The sequence below is a fragment of the Rhinichthys klamathensis genome, unplaced genomic scaffold (assembly GCF_029890125.1).
Source record: "Rhinichthys klamathensis goyatoka isolate OS25496 unplaced genomic scaffold, OSU_Roscu_1.1 h1tg000085l_1, whole genome shotgun sequence".
Classification (NCBI taxonomy): domain Eukaryota; kingdom Metazoa; phylum Chordata; class Actinopteri; order Cypriniformes; family Leuciscidae; genus Rhinichthys; species Rhinichthys klamathensis.
This window is the reverse complement of record NW_026606626.1, coordinates 772,501-788,881: the sequence shown is the minus strand read 5'-3', so window position 1 is coordinate 788,881 and position 16,381 is coordinate 772,501. Positions and strand designations below refer to the sequence as shown.

Here is a 16,381-nt window from a genome sequence, read left to right as displayed (position 1 = left end):
CGAGGATGCATCGGTTGGTAACTTGTGTGAACTTGACGGCAGAAATATCCCAGCATTCAATTCGGCATTCGAGGAAGGAGAGGCAGGTCAATACAGTATTTCGTTTTTCTACAATTACGTACACTATTTCATCACTAAATTGACTTCTGAGAACATTTGATGCGAGAAATAAACTGTGTAGATTTCAAATATTGGCATTTTTACGAAAATTTATGGCTAATCGAAAATGTTCTCAAACGTTTTCGGAAGTGAGAATCTCCATAAGCGCCTGCGGGTGTAACGTTAGCTATCGAGCCAACCGGCCAGTTTGCTCACAGACTCGTTTTACCCCACAGCCAAGAGACCATTGCAGCCTGGCTGTTATCGTCAATAATTCTCGTTATGTTTGGGTAATGCAGACGGTGTCTGTGCGGGGGTATTATTGCGCAATACCAGCAAGAACACATCGTCTCAAACTGTCAGCAGCGTTCTGTGTGCTCGTCACCTTGTGAGTTCATTCTTCCAAGAACAACTAGCAAGAGCGTTCTCCCCAAGAACACAAGTCCGTTCTTTGCATTCTTGGTTTTGAGAAACACCCATGGTCCAAGGAATCGTTCGGTTTGTATGCGTACCGAACCGGTAGCCTTGAACCGAAACGGTTCAATACGATTACATGTACCGTGACACCCCTAATTGTGTGAATATAATGCATTTAGTACAAGATCTGGCAACTGGTCAACATTAGACAAACATATTGGTCCGATTATTCATAAAGTGGTTTGGGCCATGCAAATTACGCGAGTTTCCCGGGAGAAATAACAAACATTTTCATCAAAATGTGATCATTATCTTTAGATTTTGGGCTGAAATGTGACATTCTTAACTGATTACATAAGTCTCACCCATATACATTATTATAATTTTGAACCCAATTTTAAAATCACGATTCATTTACAATTGTTTTGTCAAAGTCATGTCCACTCTCACATGTGCATAAAAAAATGATCATCTTAACCAGCACGCAAACTTCACTTTGATTGGAAAGTAACGAGTGTGTAAACGTGGGCATTGTGCTTCTGTTGTCTTTGTGTAGAGTTTAACTAAAGTATAATGTTACCGCAGCGCTCCAGATGATTCCTATGGCTTTGGCATTCAGTCTAAATAACATATTTCATCTCTCCGTCAGATGGTTTAGCCTGTGCACTGCATGCTGGGGGCTCCTGAATAATGCCTTCGCTGGGTTTGTTTGAGTTGGAGCGCACGCACGCGAGCCGCTCTCTGGACCCCCGGCGCGAGACTCATTAAGATCTGACCCTCAGACGCAGAGGCGTGTGTAATGTGTGCCTGGCACGAGATCCTGCGCAAACAAGTGTTCCTGATCACAGCCACATTTAAAGGGGACATATCATGCAAATCTGACTTTTTCCTTAAAGGGATAGTTCCCCCAAAAATGTAAACTCTGTCAGTAATTACTCGCCCTCATGTTGTTCAACCCCGTAAGACTTTCGTTCATCTTCGGAACACAAATTAAGATATTTTTGATTAAATCTGAGAGCTGGATCACTCCTCCATAGGCTTCTATGTTATTGAAACTTGCCGGCTCAGAAAAGTTAGTAAACACATCGCTAAAATACTATAGAAAAAAATAGAATACTTTTTGCGCGCAAAAACAAACAAAAATAACGATACGTGAACTCACTCGAGGCCCACACAGAAGAACATGAAGAGTTGAATAAAGTAATTATTTTTGTTTGTTTTTTGCGCACAGAAAGTATTCTCGTCGCTTGATAAACTTAAGGTTGAGCCACTGTAGTCACTCGGACTATTTTAAACATTGTCTTGTTTAAAATACAGAATATGAAGAATATCAAAAACTTTAGGAGTCAGACCCAATAAACCACTGAGCAAAATATCGTCTAAATATTGTTATCGATAAAATCCCAGAAAATATTGAGATATCTTTTTTTTTTATTGCAGTAAAGACATTTATCTTGCTAAAAAAGATTTCTATTTTAAACAAATGCTGTTCTTATGACCTTTTATTCATCAAATAATCTGTTTAAAAACTGTTTTCAACATTGATAATAATCATAAATGTTTCTTGAGCATCAGATCCTCATATTAGAGTGATTTCTGAAGGGTCATGTGCAGTCCCGGCGCCATGGGCGGGCATTGGGGGGCCTGGCCCGCCCTGTGAGTCACTAGTGCCCGCCCTGAGCGAGTCTCTCCCTTCACCAACTCCACTTCAAGTCCCACCAGTCCTTGCTTGTTTGCACAATATATTTTTTATCAATAGGCTACTGTTATCAAAAGTTATCCTTTTGAATATACATAACTCCTGAATAAAAATAAAAATGTGTTTGGTCTGATTTTTTTAAATTGTAAACGGATTGATTGGTTTGTCGATAGAGAGCGCGGAAATGCATGTGATAGCGGCCTTTTTAAGCGAGTCTTTGAGTCATTCATTCAAACGTTTCGTTCAAACGCCATAGAGAAATGCACATTTCATACGGATTACATGAGCAGGGAGCAGTCTGTAGTCTGTTTTCTTTCATTTTGAATTGTTCTGTTTAAAAGTAGACATGTCTGTGAGGCGGGCTACCTTATACACCTACACTGAGTTTCGGTTCAATTGCGACGAGCTCCAGTTCACGCGCTGGCGCCTCCGGTTCGTCATTATCGTCTGCTATATTTACTTCTTATTTATTAAATCCATCCAGGCAATTGGTTGATGAAATATTGATTAAAATTAAGATACAATTAATACAAAACGAAATTCACTTTAAAGAAAGGTTTTGCTTTCTGTTTGATGTCTCTGTGAAAGTTTTAAAGCATCTTTTAGTGCCGCTTTCAGAGCGCTCACGTCCTAACATTGTTTTTTCCTCATAAATGCGAACACGAAAGATAAAATGAAATGAATATTTTATGCTCTGTGGAGACTACTGTTAGCCTACTCATAATTTGTATTCTGAATACGTAATACGTTGTATTACTTTGAATGAGTGTTTTTGCTTTCGAGGTTTTCTTGATATGTGTTTGGGAAGATGTTTATGTTTTGTTGACATGTCGAGTTTTTTCGGTATTATATTTCGTTTTTTTGGCTAAACAGCACAAGACTTTAATTAAGTAACGTTAGCCATTCTGTTTGTGCTGCGTGATTTAAAGAAAAGTGCGCTCTTGCTCACACGATCAGCATGGTGATCTTGTGTTTTCTCCTAAATAAAAGCTCAAGGGTTTATTTCTTACAAGTGAAGAAATTAGGACAAAAGTAGTGTAATTTTCCTATTCTATAGCTTAATATAAAATACGATGTAATGTAGACTGAGACTATAATTAACAAGATGTTTGAGCCCTCTTTAGGTACAAGTCAATGCTTTTTCTTTGTTCAATGTGCACAGTTCATGGGTCGAAGCCGGTTGAAGCTCTTAATTTTGAGCTCTCAATGTGCACCAGATTGATGCATTTAAACTTAAAATGTACAAAATTTTCTTGCGGGGGAGAATGCCCCCGAACCCCCCTAGGGACAGAGGTCCACACAACATGCCCAATTTTTTTTCAATAATAATTCACAGCACCCACTGATGACCTGAAAACACCTCTCAAACCTACTTAAAAATTAAATCGAAATTTGCGGAGGCAGTGTGTAAACGTACCTTTAGCGTCAGTAGCCTATTATATAATTATTATGCTCTATCGATCATTGCATAGTATCATAATCGATTCTGTTATGATGCAATGAGGTTGTTTTCATTTGTGCCCCCCTGAAAAAAATTAATGCCCGTCCGTGAATTTGTGTCTGGCGCCGGGTCTGGTCATGTGACTCTGAAGACTGGAGTAATGATGCTGGAAATTCAGCTTTGACCACAGGAATAAATTACATCTTACAATACATTCACATATTTTAAATTATAAATAATAGTATTTCACTGTTTTTACTGTGTTATTTGATCAAATGGTGAGCAAAAGAGAATTTTTTCCAAAAATCTGACTGACATCAAACATTTGAACACTGGTGTAACTCATTAGTTGTTTGAGTTTGTGACTTGTACTTTTATATATATAGCCATTAGCAGCCCTGAAATGAAATACTCTAAACAAGGCAGTGCGTAAATCTCTTGACACATGAAGTGTGATGTAGTGAGCCGTCATTAGAGACCCTCAGCAGGTTTAATGCGTCTGGCTGTTGTTCAACTCTTGCATTAATGCCCCAGGTTCCTCGTTTAGGGCGGATCATGCTCCACTTTCTGGGATTTTAACAGAATGATGTGTATGAATGTTATTATGACAACGGACGCTGAGTGCCGATTGCTTCATCGGGCCGGAGGTTTCTGAAGGCAAGTGAAGGAAAACAGGGTCATTTTCACATTACACATTAGACGGCGTGTCACTGGAGGTCAGGAGTGTGTTTCCCGAACGGCGTACAGTAACTCGTTCACTACTATCCACCTTTTTCCTGGTTAGCGAATTTACCCATGATTCATAGCGGGTTTGAACCGGAAGCCGGTTGTCCTTTTCCGGTTCGAAGCTTTATGAAGATTAAGCGTCGCTCGCTCAGAACGCCGCAGTGATGTGCTGGTTAGAAAATATGTCAAATAAGTAGAGCTCCCCTGCCCGTGCACGACTGAAGTTGGGTTGGAAGTTATGTATACTATATGGGAGAGAATGCTAAACCATAATGGGCGTTTTCGTAATATATTGACTATTCTGCATCTCAACGCACGCATAAAGCTTGCCACAAAAAAACGGCAAAAGTAATGATTATGCATGAAACATTTGAATTGTTTATTAATAAACTAGTGTTTTCTGTAAGTGTCGACTGCAAAGATAAATTTGATGATGCTGACTCGCCATGTTCGCAGTAGAGAACGCGCCTATCTAGAGAAATGCACACTTCATACGAATTAACCTATACATAAGCAGAGAGCAGCCCATTTTGGCTCGTTTTTAATTATTTTGTTTAAAAGTACACATTTCAAGCTTTCTTTAGATATACTTCTCATGTATGTGAGGCAAGTAACTTATAGCCTACGCTGAGTTTCGTTGATTAATAAGACGCGCTCCAGTTCCCGCGCCTCCGTTATCTACTATATTTGCTTCTTATTAATTAGTATTCCAGGCAATTTGTTGATAAAACATTGATTAAAATGAAGATACAATTTATACTAAACGAAATTCACTTTTAAAGAAAGGCTTTCTACAAAACAAAACTTAATAAGTGGTCAAAATCATGTCTGAGCCATTCCAAATGTTTTCCGATATATTGGGCATCTTATTATCTGACTCATCCCATGCGGTTCCCTTTTCATATAATCAACATAGATGAAATAAAAAAAAAACATTATATTGTGAAACTTAAATATAAAACGTATGTTTAGTTTTTTTTTTTAAAGTTTTTTTTTACTTATATTTAAGCATCACTGCTCGCTTTGCTCATGTGCTCTGGTGTGTAGCTTATAGCCTATACATGCATCATGTGTGTGTGATGTGATGGAGGGGTGCGAATTTCGAATAATAATTGAATAATACCCAGCGATCTTCGATTATATTTTTGCTTGAAATGCCCATCCCTACTGTTAACGTATTAGGCGTTCGTCAACAAAGTGGTGCGGGGAGACATACACCTTTTTCGTTGGATGCTTCAGTTTTAGCGTAGCTAACTAAACGTCTACTCTCTGGCATTGAATGTAGCTGATAAGAAGATAAGAGCATTCTCTCCTTTTTATCTTATGCTCAAAGCACCCAGTTTCTAAAAAGTTTTTTTTATCTTCTTTGAATTGTTAAAACAACCAACAACAGCACACGTAGAGCCTGAACTCATTCTCTCACTGCTAATACAGTACGAACCGGAAGTAGGCAACCGGAGTCGTTGTCATGGCGGCGCGCATTGTTTAGAGCAGAATAAGGTGGATAGTACGATACATCGTGGGAGAGATCATCTAGCTAGTCACGACTGTTTCCCGAAACCATATTGTCACAAATCGGTCGTTCAACCACGCTTGTTAATGATGTCACGCATGTGGAGGAGTAATAACTACTGTTAATGAATAATTTGAGATCAAATTAATACTAAAACCGACGCTTTAAATCTCGACAAACTAAAAGACGTAAATGACATTCGTATGTTTTCTTAATAAAAGACACAGGTTGCACTGAATGTCAGCTTGCTTGTTTTGCTCAAGATCAGGATATATTGAGTCCACACGTCATGCAATCTAGAAACTGCTTCTAAACACAGGAGATCTGTCGCTCACACACACACCTCTGCGATGCCGTTTGCGAATGTTCGTTAGAACGATGTGTTCGGGAAACACCGACTCGTTTAACGGCTGATAACTCTTGACCATAGTTGTCTAATGATGTTTTTGGGAAACACACCCCTGGCCGAGCCCTTCAGCATCCCATAATTCCTCTAAACGCAGCTGTGATTGTGCAGGAGCGCAGACACACAATCGCTCTCTCCGAGGTGTTAAACCGTGGGGGATTCTGGGAAGGCAGCGATGCTTCAGACCAGATCTGGTTTTAGTGATGAGGGACTTTCTGCAGCTTGCTTTCGCTCTCGGGTGGACTGAGATCGGGTGGTGACCATACACACACACAGACACACACACACACACACACACACACACACACACACACACACACACACACACACACACACACACACATCTCAGGGGCTTGATGCAGCTGTGTTTGAGCTCAGGATGAATCTCAGTATTAGTGATTGTTCTGGTTATATAGCATTGTTTGTTATACACGATTTAGTAAAACGGAACGAATTAGAATATCATGACATGCGCACAATTTAGTAAAACGAGAGAACGAATTATGATATTGTGCTCACGATTATGTAAAAGGAGGTAATAAATTAGGATACTCTGCACACGATTATGTAAAACGAATGAAAGAATCACGATTTAGTAATAAGAGGGAACTAATTATATCATCATGCGCATGATTTAGTAAAACAAGGAAACAAATTATTAAATCGTGGCATGATTTACTTAAAACCAAGGAATGAATTAGTAAATCGTGGCCACAATATAATATATATATATATATATATTCCACATGTCATGTGCAGGGCTCCGTTTAAAATTATTTTATTTTATTATAGGCAATATTTCTCATTTTCATTTATTTAACTTGATGGACTAAAATAACTAAATATTAATAAAAACTATACTGACATATTTTTTTAAAAACTAATAAAAAAGACATAAACATAAAAAAAATTACACAAATAAAAACTAGTAATAGAAATCTATAATAGAATCTCAAGGATGCCAAATTAACACTGGCTGAAATTAAGTAATTACTTAAATTAGGGCTGTTTACTTAAATTATTATTATTATTATTAATTTAAGGAATATTTGAAAAATTAAGATATGTTGCTTTTGCACTGTAAAGTAATTTTTGGGGGGAAATTATGCTAATGTGATAATAAATCGACCATGATTTTCTTTAGATTAACAATCATTGATTCCTAACATGACCATTTTTTATAATTAACATCTGAATGTATATGATTATCCCGTGTAAGCCAGAGCAGGACTTTCTCCTGTCGAGTTTTCTGGCCTTTAATCGTTCCCTCCACACGGCTCTGACAATAAATCTACATTATTTGGATTGTATTTAGTTTCACGTCTGTAGTTCTTGGGGTTCGTGTCTCAGAGCAGTGATAAACTCTCAGGGGTTGCGTGATATATGAAGGTTGTGAAACTCCCTGGACTGTGAAATAATAAATGACTAATAATAAGAGGTTTTTGGAGTGTGCACTATGTTTGTACTTCTCATACCATAACAGAAATCATCTTGTTCAGCAGAAATGCACAATTTAGGGTCTTCACACACTCAAAATATTGGCTTGACTAAAAGCACTCGACGTTCTTTACATAAGTAAGTGAACGTGTTAGAAACTAATAGATTCGTTCCCAGTAGCTTCCCTCCTCTTGTCCGTTTGGGATTACACATGTCAGTTTGCATTGGGAGAAACGAGGATTGTTGCGTAAACGCTCTTCCCAGCACATTTGCTCGTAAATCACGGCGATCTCTCTCCCGGTGATCTACGCGTGTTGTTTCAGCGAGATAAAAGTGCAAACTCAGTGTGTCTGAGAAACGTCTGTTTTTCTTTGCTGTCACATGCATCAGCGTTCCTGCCAGACACAACATGAACCAGATGGATCGACTATTTCGGGGAGTTTTCCTTTTTCAGCCATATCTGTAGACCTTGACTGAAACATTCATTCTTGCCCAAAATAAATTCATTTGCGGGTCGTGTTTGGCTCTTGGCAGCCGCAGGTTTGCTCTCGTTCCCCTGACAGAGGGATTTCTGGGAAGGCCAGCGGGATCTTAGTGCTGGATGGGGAAGCTGACCTGTGTTAGTTTGTGGTGAGAACGCTGGTTTTTAGATGAGGAGGGATATTATTAGTTTAATCATAATGCATTTATGATGGGATTCTTGAGTTTTTCTGCTACACTCTTAAAAATAATGTTTTTTTCGCCAACAGAAGAACCGTTTTCCACCGTTCAGTGATCAGTTGTTCTTAAACAAACCTTTTTTCTTGGGGTGTGTGTTCACACTTGTAGTTCGGTTCGTTTGGTCAGGAACAAAAAAAACAAACGAAAACGGTAACACTTTACAATAAGGTTCATTAGTTAACATTAGTTAACCACCTTAGTTAACATGAACAATACTTCTACAGCATTAATTAATCTATATTAATTCCAACATTTACTAATATGTTATTAAAATCAAAGGTTTTATTTGTTAACATTAGATAATGCACTGTGAACAAACAATTAACAGCTCTATTTTTATTAGCTAACATTAACAAAGATTAATGCTGTAACAAATGTATTGCTAGTTAATACATTAACTAATGAACCTTATTGTAAAGTGTTACCAAAAAAAAACATTTAGTCCTGGTGCGCTTAGCGTTCAAATTCACAATTTAACACCGAACCTAAAGGCATAAAGATATGTTCACAAGCTTTTATTACGTATGTTTCATGACAGATCTTACCGCACATCCAGATCAGTGTTGTGCGCTGTGCTAAATGTGCTCGTTGTGTGTGTGCGTAGGCTTCATATGATGGTATTTTGTCCTCATAAACTCATGAAGAGCTTAAAAATGTGTAAACGAGTCAAAACAACGACTAAAAAACAGGCATTCTTGAGCATTCTGCCCTTTTCTTGTGACATCATTTCCTGTTTTTGGTTCGTTTACGTTAGGGATGCACCAATATGATACCGATAACCGATAATTTTGTATATTTAAAAGCCGATAACCGATATATTTGCCGATAAATCAAAATCCAAATTTTTATAATTTTTGAGAGCCTGATTACAAAAACAAAAGTCTCACTATTAAAAGCCACGACCCAAACACACAATTATAATGTTCTCATTTACAGTCGTGTTAAATAATGTTATTTAATCCGCAATTCGCCTTTGGCTAACCCTAGAATGTAGATTGACCAATCACAGCGCAGCCAAGAACGAGGTCCAACACTTTTTCACAGCGCTCCATTGACTTTAACACAGACGTCTCATATTTTTGGTCTCGGCCGCAGGCCTCTAGGGGGGTTCGGGGGCATGCTCCCCCGCAAGAAAATTTTGTACATTTTAAGGTTAAATGCATCAATCTGGTGCTCTCTGAGAGATCAAAATTAAGAGCTTCAACCCATGAACTGCTCGTTGAACAAAGAAAAAGCATTGACTTGGACCAGGGCTCAAACATCTTTTTAGTTATGAGAGTCTCAGTCTACATTACATTATCAATGGTGTTTTAGGATGCCAAACAATTATTATAATAATGTAATAATGATTTATATAATTATTCCTATGACGTAAAATCCATAATATAGCCTATAAATGTACTATAAATGAAAATGAATATTTCAAAAGTATATTTTAGTCTACATTACACTATAATACAGGAAAATTTAAATACTTTTGTCCTAATTCTTCAATTGCAAGTATTTCTTCAATTGCAAGAAATAAACCCTTGAGCTTTTATTTCGGAGAAAACACCAGATAACCATGCTGATCGCGTGAGCAAAGAGCGCACTTTTCTTTAAATCACCCAGCACACACAGGATGCCTATTCTTAAAGTCTTGTGCTGTTTTATAAAGGCACAAAGCCATATCATGGTTTCGATTTTAGTTCGTTGGCCAAATATAACGCTAGAGACCTTTATGTTAGGTTATACATTTTACATCTCATATGTGTTGGGAAAAGGGAGAAGAGAGAGTTCGGCAAAAGGCGGATTCGAACTCAGGTCGAGCGCATCAAAAGCTGCTTTCAAGCACTACACGCGTTACGACCTACGCCACTGCAGCTATTCCGTGACGGGCGTCTTTTTGCTGAAAAGACAGGCACTTAGTGCAAATATACGCTCCGTTATCTAAAATATATTTTTTCTTCCCCTCGCTTTGGCCACAAGTGGGCATGGCGAACTTGCAATGAATACATTTTATCAGACCGGCCCTCGCGGCCTCGAAACACTACCGGCCCACCGGGGAAACTCCCGACTCTCGCGATTGCCACTCCGCCCCTGGTGCCCAGGGCCCCTTAGATGTCGTGGGCCCCTGGGCAAGTGCCCAGTTGCCCTAATGGTTAATCCGGCCCTGCTCGGCCGGCTATTATTACCGTCGTAATTTTATCAAAAATATGGTTAAACGTTGTGCCTGGGGCATTTGTAACACAGATACGCGTTTCCCAGAGAGGTTGGAGGGGGGTGTGCGCTTTTTTCCCTTCCCAAACCGAAGTCAAATCCTGACAAGTGTTGTCTAGCACACGCTGCTAATAATACAACGTTATACTCGCGTAGTCCGTTTGCTTTGTAATAACGATTATAGAAGTGAATAGAGACCTACCCAGCTCTGCATGAACAGTGTTGCTCCTTGATATTGTTAGTCCCAGCCTCCGTCTCCATTAGTAGGATATGCGGTGGGTCATTTTTTGACTGTGACCGGTATGTGTTTGCCTCTATTTGGATGCCTTGTGCGTTTCACCTGTATGTCGTGAATATAGCCTTCGAGCGTATATTGCAGCCGCTTTTGCCTACTTCTATCGGACACTTTATTTGCTGCTTTTTAAAAGTTTGATAAAAGTTCAGCAGGAAGAGCTGTCACAGCATACGCCATGTTGATACCAGAGCCCAGATGAAGTTTGTTTGTCGGACGTAGCAACAGTAACTAAGGGGGGCGGGGCTTAGCCAAAGGCGAATTAAAAGCGGTTGAATATTAGTGTAAGCCTTCGCTTTACTCCGGGGTAAGAGTAGAAAGGCTTTATCTCAGGGTTAAAGGCAGTGTGAAAATCTTTACAAACTGAATGAATGATTACCAGAGTATTTACATAATACTACGAATTACTACTATTAATATGCTTCACGGCCAAAATCATATCCCAGCGATTTTATCGTTGTTGTTGTTGTGGCTTTCAGTGTCAACCGTTTAGGAGTTTGCAGTTCATTTAATGAGTCTGTCCTTGAATTACTACGAATCTGTGAGTATTTTATACTGATAATGCATTCTGACAGAAGCCAGTGTTTCATCAGCGGTGTCAGATTGATCTGAAGTGTGTGTGTGTGTTCAGTAGCGCTTGGAGACACTGTCAGACGTAATTATGGTAATGAAAGGAATGCTGGAGTTGTCAAAACAATATATTAAAGCCCTTTGTTTATATTTCTCATGATACTCTTCTGATACTCGGGGTGTAAGTGCTTCCAGATGCGATAGTGAGAGGATTTCTCTCATCTTTTCTAGCGCGTGTTGTAGTTTGTGACGGGAACGGGCTGGTTTTGATGATGAACAGCTCATAGCGTGCGTTACGCTTCTGAAAGTCGGCTAAAGCTCAGGAATAGGAGTTTCTGCTTATGACTTATTGGACGATGTCCATTGTTTTAATGTCAAGAATAAGAGAACGAGGATCTCCCCCGTCTGCCGTGCGTCTCTGACGTGACCGGAGAAATATTCCTCATGCTTTTTCCATGCTTTTCAAATCCTTCAGGTTTATTTTTCTTTCATTCTCCTTTCGCTTTGATTGATTGAGATTTGTATGGCCTAGCATTTATTAACAAAGTATAACTCATATTTTGAAAGTACATCCAGTTCCCCTGCAATAATAAAGCATGTTATTCTTGAACTCTTTTCGGAACATATTTCGGCTAGATACAGGTCAAATTCACAATTTAACACCGAACCTAAAGGCATAAAGATATGTTCACAAGCTTTTATTACGTATGTTTCATGACAGATCTTACCGCACATCCAGATCAGTGTTGTGCGCTGTGCTAAATGTGCTCGTTGTGTGTGTGCGTAGGCTTCATATGATGGTATTTTGTCCTCATAAACTCATGAAGAGCTTAAAAATGTGTAAACGAGTCAAAACAACGACTAAAAAACAGGCATTCTTGAGCATTCTGCCCTTTTCTTGTGACATCATTTCCTGTTTTTGGTTCGTTTACATTAGGGATGCACCAATATGAATATTTTGGCCGATACCGATAACCGATAATTTTTTTTATATTTTAAAACCGATAACCGATAATTTTTTTATATTTTAAAACCGATAACCGATAATTTTTTTATATTTTAAAACTGATAACCGATATATTTGCCGATAAATCTAAATCCAAATTTTTAATTTTTTTATATATTTTCTGAACATATTTCTGCTAGATCTATACATTAGTCAACATTTGAAGTGGATCAAAACCTTTCATCAAAGTTACTTATGAATTTTGAGCAATAGCCGTTCTTGTCTTAAGACAAACTTTTTTGATCCATGTTAAATGTTGTGTATTTTGAACCAATTCTTGGCCAAAACCATGATGTGAAGAAACTGGGTTATTATCGTTAACTAAAACCAAGACCATAAAAACATTTTAGTTACTTAGTTTAGTTACTTTAATAAACTAAAAGTTGAAATAAATTTATTTTATTAGACGTTTCCATAGCAGACTGGTGGGAGTGGCCTTGGACGACATCATTCCCAGTGCATTATGGGTGTTGAAGTTTTCTTACCAGTTGGCGAAAGTGAAGACAACAGTCGTTTTCCTCTGTTTTCTCTAGTCGGGCAGCACAGATTTGTGACAAACCATGTGTAAGTTCATAAGTCGACAGCATTGCTGAGTATTTCCTCCTTAAAACTGCAGTGAACCAAAGACAGTCTCAAAAACACGGTTTGAAATCGCTGGTGTTTCTGACGTCACAAACGACCTTGTAACCAATCAGATCAACGTGTGATCGTCAACCAGTGGATCTCTGAGCTGAGTGAGTGAGTGGAGGCGGGGCTCATTTGCATATTAATAGAACCACGCATATTAAATGAGGGAAGGGTGTCGAGTTACATTCGAGATATTTTAAGGCATGAAGACATTTTTACGGTTTTAAATATGTAATTTTGGTGATCAAATATGAGTTAAATTGATTGACTACAGGGAGACTTTATATCATTGATGCTGATTATCGCACTTGCTATAGACATTCGTCGTTATTCTCTCCGATGATATATTGTCATGTTACCTGTGTATCAGGCATGATTCCCAGCAGCCGAGCGAGTGTGTGTTAGTTCAGCAGGCAGTGTTTAATCCTCACACATGTGGAAGTATCACGTTCCCTCACTTCTCCAGCTGACAGGAGAAAACGCTGCGCTGGTTTTGCTACAGAAATAGCAACAGTTTGGACGTGTAACCCGAGCTCTCTCTCTCTCTCTCTCTCTCTCTCTCTCTCTCTCTCTCTCTCTCTCTCTCTCTCTCTCTCTCTCTCTCTCCTTCTCTCTCACGTTTGTGTTCATCAATGGTTTTAAAGTCTAATTTGTGCTTAGCTGAGCCAACAGGAGCGAGTCGACTCATTAGACCTGTAGTTAAAATTTAGACTGATGCATCACCTCAGGTTGGATTCATTTAGATTTTCAACATTGTCTGTGTGCGTGTGCGCACACACACACAGACACTCTCACACACACAGACACACACACAGACACTCTCACACACACAGACTCACACACACAGACACACACACAGACACTCTCACACACACAGACTCACACAGACTCACACGCACACACACGCACACACACACACACACACACACACACACACACACACACACACACACACACACACACACACACACACACACACACACACACACACACACACACACACACACAGACACTCTCACACACACAGACTCACACACACACACAGACACTCTCACACACACAGACTCACACACACACACACACACACACACACACACACAGACACTCTCACACACACAGACTCACACACACAGACACACACACAGACACTCTCACACACACACACACACGCACACACACGCACACAGACACTCTCACACACAGACTCACACACACAGACACACACACAGACACTCTCACACACACAGACACTCTCACACACAGACTCACACACACAGACACTCTCACACACAGACTCACACACACAGACACACACACAGACACTCTCACACACACAGACTCACACACACACAGACACTCTCACACACAGACTCACACACACAGACACTCTCACACACACAGACTCACACACTCACACACGCACACACACACAGACACTCTCACACACACAGACTCACACACACAGACACACACACAGACACTCTCACACACACAGACTCACACACACACACTCACACTCACACACACGCACACACACACACAGACACTCACACACACACAGACACTCACTCACACACACACACACACACACACACACACACACATGCTAATAATTTATTTTAATATTTAATATTATATTTTGTAAAATTATTGAATTTAGAATTTTCTTTTCTTAATTACGGTTAAAGATTTTTATATTTTATATTATATTTTAATTGCTAAAAGCCTTATTGATTTCTTAGCAGTGATTAATGATTATTATTAATAGTACTATTTTTGTAATATTTTAAATATTTTAACATTTCAAATAAATATTTTTTTCTCAATTGTTGATTGTAAATATTCAGTTCTATTTTCTTAATTGCCTTTATATTTTTATAAGCCTCGTTGATCTTTTAGCCTATACATCATACATGGACTGATTTTATTGCATTCTGTGGGGGAATTTATTTTTTTATATATATTTTAATATGCATATAGGTACACAAATAAATACATACATTTTTATTAAAACATTATTTTATTTAGGAATTACTGTTGTTTCCCTCCACTGGTAGATCCAGTGGTGATGTGTAAACACAATGTTTTAAACATGCACTGATCAGAGTGAGGCTCAGAAAGCAAACGAGGAAATCTCAGTTTGAAGTGCTGATTTAAGTCTGTGTGATTATTAGCCAGACTTCAGCACACATTAACTAACGCTGCAGATAGTGGACATCACCTCCGTTACACAGCGACACAGTCCACACTTCATTCAAAAAAAGGGTACATTCTGAAACTAATCGTACATTTCCAAGAGGAATAGCTTCGTTGAGTGATACGAAGTTCAGAGTTCAGATGTTGAACACACACACACACACACTGTTGATCACACACACCTGATGCTTTTACGACAGGCGACAAGAGTTCACAGCTATAGCTGGACTATATATAGGGTCCCAGATCCAGTGGCACTCACACACACACACACACACACACACAGCTATAGCTGAACTATATATAGGGTCCCAGATCCAGTGACACACACACACACACACAGCTATAGCTGAACTATATATAGGGTCCCAGATCCAGTGACACACACACACACACACACACACACACACACACACACACACACACACACACACACACACACACACACACACACACACACACACACACACACAGCTATAGCTGGACTATATATAGGGTCCCAGATCCAGTGGCACACACACACACACACAGCTATAGCTGAACTATATATAGGGTCCCAGATCCAGTGGCACACACACACACACACACAGCTATAGCTGGACTATATATAGGGTCCCAGATCCAGTGGCACACACACACACACACAGCTATAGCTGAACTATATATAGGGTCCCAGATCCAGTGGCACACACACACACACACACAGCTATAGCTGGACTATATATAGGGTCCCAGATCCAGTGGCAAACACACACACACACACAGCTATAGCTGGACTTTCTCCAGCACCTCAGTCCCCCAGATCCAGTGACACACACACACACACACACACACACACACACACACACACACACACACACACACACACACACACACACACACACACAGCTATAGCTGGACTTTCTCCATCACCTGCAGCACAGAGTCCAGTATCGAGGGTCCCAGATCCAGTCACACACACACACACACACACACACACACACACACACACACACAGAGCTATAGCTGGACTTTCTCCATCACCTGCAGCACA

General features: G+C 39.4%; 2 protein-coding genes across 2 annotated transcripts in view; one reads left to right on the top strand and one right to left on the bottom strand.

The window, feature by feature from the left end:
- dnajc17 (DnaJ (Hsp40) homolog, subfamily C, member 17) overlaps positions 1-16,381 on the top strand; it is a 79,555-nt gene that overhangs the window by 41,702 nt on the left and 21,472 nt on the right. The gene's annotated exons all lie outside the window — the stretch shown is intronic.
- Positions 16,152-16,381, bottom strand: part of LOC130085695 (cdc42 effector protein 3) — a 7,293-nt gene continuing 7,063 nt past the window's right edge. Inside the window, exon 2 of the mRNA XM_056251608.1 lies at positions 16,152-16,381. This exon is cut by the window's right edge and continues 719 nt beyond it. The gene's annotated coding sequence lies outside the window, so the exon portion shown is untranslated.